This window comes from Teleopsis dalmanni, chromosome 2, assembly GCF_002237135.1.
Source record: "Teleopsis dalmanni isolate 2A chromosome 2, ASM223713v2, whole genome shotgun sequence".
In the NCBI taxonomy this organism is placed as follows: Eukaryota; Metazoa; Arthropoda; class Insecta; order Diptera; family Diopsidae; genus Teleopsis; species Teleopsis dalmanni.
The window spans coordinates 226,458,624-226,466,058 of record NC_051847.1 but is presented as its reverse complement, the minus strand read 5'-3'; positions in this window follow the sequence as shown (position 1 = coordinate 226,466,058).

Genomic DNA, 7,435 nt, shown 5'->3' with positions numbered 1-7,435 from the left:
GTACCAATTTTGGTACTAAAGTACCATAAGTGGCAACCGTGGTCAAATGTAAGCAATGTTCTCCAAATTTTTAACAGTTTGAGTAATACCTATAATGCTTAGACTCAGTAAGCTCTTAATATACGCTTTGAAACTGTAGAAATTGGTAACATTCAAACATATAGAAACTAATACTGGTGGTCAACGGCATTGATTGCTGTCGTATCAAAGTCGACTACATCACTATCAAATTCTATAAAGAGGGAGCTCAGCGATATTGATCACTATTTACATCAAAGCCTGTTACAACTCTGTAAGCTTCAAAGACTAAAAAATTAGCAGTTAACGGCACTAATTACTATTCAATGAAAATTTACTACACAGCTATTAAATTTAAGAACGGAACAACTAATACTTAAATTCAACGGTCATGTAACGGAATTCTCTCTCATAGAGCGCACATTATTTTGTGATAGGTGGCTCACAGTAACAGAAGAGTTATAAATCCGGATTGAACCAAAAAGTCCCAAGAGTGTAGTTGAAAAAATGAGTTTAACCTCAAAGGACTGGCAAATAATAAAGCTACCAAAGGGAAAAAATCAGACCTACAAAATAGAAGTTAAACTAATAAATAGTGCAAATAGCTACAAATGCTAAGAATAATTGGAAGCCTGAACATAAGTTATAAAACAAAAGAAAATGGCTTGAAATGCTACTATAAAAGGAGACTTGCCGAAGTAATGCGAAAGCAATTCCGGAGAGAAATAAATCTCTCCAAAGAAGAGATCTTTTTAGTCCATATACTTTATATTGCCATATAAGGAAGTCGGACTCACTATTTTAACAGTCAGTTTCTTGGTGACTAAAGAATTCCTACTTCTTTCCATGAAAAAAACCTATTCTCTGTCAACTGAAAAGACACGAAAGAGAAAGAATATACAATCATGGAAGGTGAGAAGGACATGCATATTTTTTTTCTTAATTTTACTCCTGCACATATTTTAAAAATATTTGTGCAGTTTGTCAAATTTTATCAATATTTATTTTATAAACAAGTCAATATTGTTTTTTATTAAATAACTTTGAAATATTTTTTATAAATTAACTATAAATTCTAAACCAAACGTATAAAAAAGAAAGAGCTCGGATTGTGTAGTTTCCTGACGCAACGCAGCTTTGTGCACTTTGCCACTTTGTAAATTCAATTACAAAAGTGCAATCTTCATAAATCCACTTAAGCGCACATCAAAAGCGAGAATAAATGTCATTTACACAACGCTTACTTACACAAAAGGACACAGGGCAATGTGCTCGATGCACCAAAAAACAGCAATGCCAACGCCAACAACAACAACGAGAGCAACTTGAACAAATACACAAACAATTTTGTGTAATGCTTTTGCGTTGTGTACATGGCGAGTGCAATTCAAGCGTTTAAAAAGTGATAACGTAAAATCCGCTTTACTGTAAAACTTATGAAAACAAAAACAAAACACCTACTAAAATAAAATAACAAAAACAAAAACCGAAAGAAAAATAAAAATAAATTTTTATTTATTTTTGTTTTTGTTTTACAGGCACATCAACGGCAACAACTTAGCCAAGAACAGCACCAAAAGCATAAACAACATTTTCAACTTTTTGCTAAAAGGTGTCAAAACTTTGCACGGTAAAGTGCAGTGACAAAAACAGCAACAGTAAAAAGAAATCAAAACAAAAAAAACACAAAAAAAATATTTTAAAAACTATAACAAAAGTTTTATACATTTTTTTAATTTGGAAATTTTACAAATAAACAACAACAATAGTAGAAAAAGTTCAAATCAAATTAAAAAAAAGAAGAGTTGGAATTTTGTACGCGGAAGTGATTTTTGTCGATATGCAAGTCTTTAAGAGGAGGGAAGAGAATGTCATCGCCGAAACTGAAAACAGTTTTACTCGAAATAGGAAATACAATAAAATTAATTAATTTATTTATTTTTTAATTTATTATTGATAAATCAAACATGTCAATATAAACAATATCGTAAAAATGAGGTACAATGAATAAAAAAAATGATATATTAAAAAAAAATATCAGCTGATGAGAATCAGAGTCTGTACTCCCATTCAAAAAGAGCTCTGTATTCTCAGCCAAATGAAAAGCATTCTCTTTTTTGAATAAGGGTCAAAAGTTTCCTCGTAGAGCTGTTGCTGATGTCAGATTTAGATCGGAATCTTCCCGACAAAAAAATCTACTTTTTTGTTTATTTTTTAACTGGTCATTTTTTTTATATATTAATTAAAAATCCTTTATTTGATGTTTTTTAATTAATTTTATATTTCTACTCTTAATCTAATCTTATAGCGTTTTCGATTGGTTATTCTGGATTCAATCTAGATTTATTATTGATCTGTCAAATTTTGTTACTCAATCGAATATTTTAAAAGTAATCTAACATTTTTATAGTAGTACATATATCATATACCATATATAGTATACATTTATCGAAACAAATCATACTGTCAAATCATATGTGTCAAATCATAGAAAATAGCTGTTAATTTCCGTGTAGTTCTGCTACTCTAGAAAAATATCTAGACTGTTATAACATAATCTCAAGTGTTATGTATTTCATTTAAGATTCAATCGAAATGGAAATTACACTAAAAGTGAATCTGGATTAAAAATGTTACTCCAAATTTACCAATCGAAAACGGCATTAATCTTTGCAAAACCGGGTAAAATTAAGCCAGTCCGGCTTAGTTTAATCACGTCGTTAAACAAAACATATTTCATGCTTTTTTAAGAAGTTTCTGTTGTTTGATTGAGATAAGAACTTTCGGCCCAGAGTTCTTCACTTAGCCATAAGCAAATTGGACTACCACAAAGAATATAGCTAAACATTTATTCGAAAAACCAATATTGTTAAGAAGTTAGAAACTGTTTAGAAGTTAGAACTAGTTTAAAAATGGCACAAACAAATTAAAAATAAAATAAAAGAATGACAGATTAAAATTTAATTGACAATACAAATCATATTGAAATGTGATTAGAGAACGAATAGAACTGGAATAGAAATAAAATACGAATTATATATAAATGATATATAAATAGAACTGAATCATATTTAGTTACATTTTCATATTTTTAAGAATAGAAATATGATTAATTTATATTCTTTTCTATTCTATTATCTATTATTAAGTAATAGTAGATATTATTATGGTTATGATAATAGAAGTGGAATAGAAAAGAGAATAAAAATAAATTAGAAACAAAACTGAAGTATACTATGATAATAGAAGTGGAATAGAAATATAAAAAAGAATAACAATAAAATAAAAATAAAACAAATCTAGACTAGGATTAGAATAACAATAGCAGAGAATTAGAATTATATTACAATACATCCAGAACAAAATAAATAAAATAATAATAATAAAAACAAAACAAATAAAAATGGAGAATAAATAGAAACATTCTACTAATGGAATGAGATATAAAGGCAAAATAGAATTAAACGTTCACAGAACAGGCATAGAACAAAAATGATATATATATTCCGTATATTAAAAATCCATTGGTTATCACCAAAGAAAATAAAAATTTCCGATATAGTACTATATTTCCTTAATAAATATGCTGCTAAAAAATTTTAACCTGATAGAAGGTAGTTGGCTTTAGTGATGGCAGAGTTTCTATTTCTGTCGATATAGTGTCTAAGCGCCATTTTGTTACCAAATCTTGAAACCAATTTGCAAAATTGATAAGTGCGTTTAGTTTTTGAGTATCAATGTTTGGAATATTCGCTAGGCTCCGTAGATTCCAGGATTAGATGTCTCAATCTTATTAAGACGGGCTAAACACAGGGAAGGAGTTTGCCATCTAGTGAAAAATATTATTTTGAGAGACTCCATAGCATTTATCAACCCTCTCTTCACTTCTAGTACAGTAATTTCTAAGCTAAGTATTTGATATATTGTATATTGAAGATTGCTTTATAGAGTAATAGTACTATTAAATGTACGACTATTGGTAATGTTCCCATAAAAGCGATTTTTTAATTATTATTTTCAATTTATTAACAGTTGGCTCACAAAACCTAATGAAAGTTATGTGCTTATAGCTTAAACGGCATTAATCTTGATTCATATCTAATAAATGTCAGTAATTCTGAATTTTAAAATAAATTTTTTCAAGAAGCATATACCAGACCAATCAAATTTTCAAAATTAAATTTATACCATACTGCGTACTCTAATTATTAAAGCTATCTAATACTCGTAAATATGAAAGTTACATACAATATGTGTAATCTTCTGTCAACTCAGGCCTACAACAATTAGTAGGTTTCTAAATATGTACTTTTTTGACAGTATATCGGACTGCTCATCTACAACGATAGAAGTTTTATAAAATTACATAAACTCAGCAAGATGGATCTACGCCTATCTGTTGAGTCTTCTTATGGAAAACAATGTATTGAAAGGATGAACAATCAGTGAGAAGTGGACGTAATAGCTACTACTTCAACCTCTATTTAAAACTATGATGATTTTTTCATAAAAATGAATCTTTTTCTCTTTTTACTATTCGTCTATGGACTTCAATTCGCAAGAGGTCACTTACGTATAAATCCAATTAATTAGTAAATTTGCAGTTGTCTGCATTTCTACGGCATTAGTTTCAGCACATATCTCATTGCATTTAATGTGAAGCTGTACTGACACTCACTCGAATACGAATTTGCAACATTATCCTGCTGGTCTTGGTTGGCGATGATACCATTATACGACACTAAGCCAGACAAAAAGCTTAAAAGCATATTTAGCACTAATTCGCTGCCACAGAAGCATACAAATACGTAAATGTATTTAACCCCTCAGTTGTGGGCGTCTTTGTTTTCTTATCCACAGCATAAATTGCAATTCCAATGATTTTGTTTAGTTTTAGTGATTTTGGGCAGTTAGATTAAATGACAACATACTTCCACAGATAGATACACCTACAGATAGAAATTAAGATACAAACACTAATGCAGGCAGTTCAACGCACAATATCGATGCGCAAATATGTGTGAAGGACCTGTGGACATTTACTGTCCTTCATTCACTCTTTATCGAAGCGTTATTCAACTGATGGTGTTCCACTAAACTAAGTGAGTATTAGTATCTGGATATATTAAACTGTTAATACGTCTGCAATGAATTGAAACCAATTTGCAATTGTTAATGAAACACACTTTTGTTGTTGTCGTTTGTTGGTATTGGTTATTTGTACGATGTCCTGTAACATTGCTCCTTTTCAATATTCGTATCCATTTTATCTTTTGTGTTTCTGCAATTTTTATTTGACATTTGCTTCTCGTTTTACGAATCCAGTAAATGAATTCAGAAATGCCAGCTAAAGCATTGAAGTTTTATTTTTGTTGTTACAGATACACTGGTGTTGTTGTTGTTGTTGCTGTTGATACTCATTTTAATTTTGTAATTGAGATTAAGTATTACTTGATTCCTTTTTTATTTGGCAATACTTGGATAATACATAGTGATCAGTTCATTTAATTAACTTTCTACTCTAACAAGGATTCGTGGCATTTTGCTGATTACAATCGGAGAAACTTTATTGCATGCGATAAATTTGAATATACTTAAGGGTATTATTCGCAAGGACTCGAAATTTGAATTTACTCTTTAACTATTAACAGGGCTAGTTAGGGTTATTTAAGTATTTCTAAAGTAAATAAATTGTAGATTTAATTAAATTTGTTTGACATTAAACATTAAAATGACATTGGAGAAAAGTCAAGAATTCCGTGAAAAAGTCTATTTATAATTATATTAATTCAAGACAGCTCTATTTAAAACGTACAATTTAGTTTTTGAACCATAAATGATTATTAGTTTCAGAAGGATATTATTTTTATTATAAAATTATTTTTATTTAAAATATATAATGGAACAATACTACAGAGTTTCTCACAGTAATAAATTAAACGATCTCATCTGCGGAGTTGCGATAACAGATAATAATTGACATAATTAGCTTTAATATTGTGAATAGAAAAAGGTCTAATAAAAGTATAATAATAATATAATATATATTATTTTAAAATAAAAAAAAAACAAAGCACCGAGTGTTAGAAGATCAATACCATAAACAATAAAAATTCGTTATTAAAATTGACAAATCAATGGATTGGAAACTAATTGTGACGCAAGGTTATATTTATAATTGACACTCGTTGTGGACTGGAATAGTCAAAATAAAAAGATTTCTGAATGCAATAGTATTTAATATTTTTAATGACATTATAGAACTTTTTCAGCAAAATTAAAAGAGCAATTCTGTCTGTTTATAATTTCTAATCTGATAAGATAATATGTTGCATTACCATTCAGATCAAGTTGACAGTTTATCATCTCACGTAGATACTTCTGGTCCATGGTGATACTTCTGCTCAACGTTGTCGATCTTGTTTGTATTACTTATAAAACTATTTTGACAATCCATTGGTAAACAAGCAATATTTAACCATTTTTTTAGCGCTGGACACCTCTGGACTCCCCTGGACTCTTCTAGTTTAGAGAGTTCTTTTTCTGTAAGAATAAGTAAAGCTCTTGATTTTATTCTACCAAGTTCAAATGAAGATCAGTACCCCGTCTGGCTAATTCATTAGCCCTAAAGTTTTCTTCAATGTTCATTCCTGAGCGTTCCTGAGTAACTTTTGATCTTAGTACCACCTACTTTATTGATTTGGGGAATTGATTCGCTCGAAATGACTCTAAAATCAGCTGTGTTGTGTAGTATGGTTGCAGAGTTTCATCTAAAAAGAAACTCTACTCTCCTTTGTTTTTGTGTAATATGATTGTACTCCCTCCTCTTACTGGCAATATCACTAAATTGATATTCTTAACGAAGTCGACATTGGAAAGAGAAAATCGATCTTTTGTACATATTAGGCAGTTGTACATAATAGCCAAGTGACTAATAATTATTGATTAATTATAATATGTCATTTTACAGAAGGTGCTGACATCATTTCTTTCTCTACCAGGCATAAAGCAGGTTAGTTGAGGAGCATGTCCGATGTCTCGCTTGTAGTCCGTACTGAAAGCTTACTAACTAAACTGAGAAGCTTAAATATGAGTTCTCAAGAAGACAAAGTCAAAACAATACTGGCTATTATCTTCAGTTTATAGTGAATTCGTCCGAGAACGTAATGCTGTTAACGATATATTGTCCAAGTATTCTATAAAGATTGTGAGCCAGATTTGGAAGAATATCTAGACCCAAGCAGTTTGGTTTTGTAGCACAATAATGCACCATTGCAAAAAGCCACGATAGCAAATCTTTAACAAAAATAGACTTCAATCTTAGCCATTTTTCAAAGTAGTCCTTTTCTGGTCTTTCCTGAAATCAAAACTGATAAACAAGTGTTATCCAAATATAATTTTATACCGGAAGCCAAAT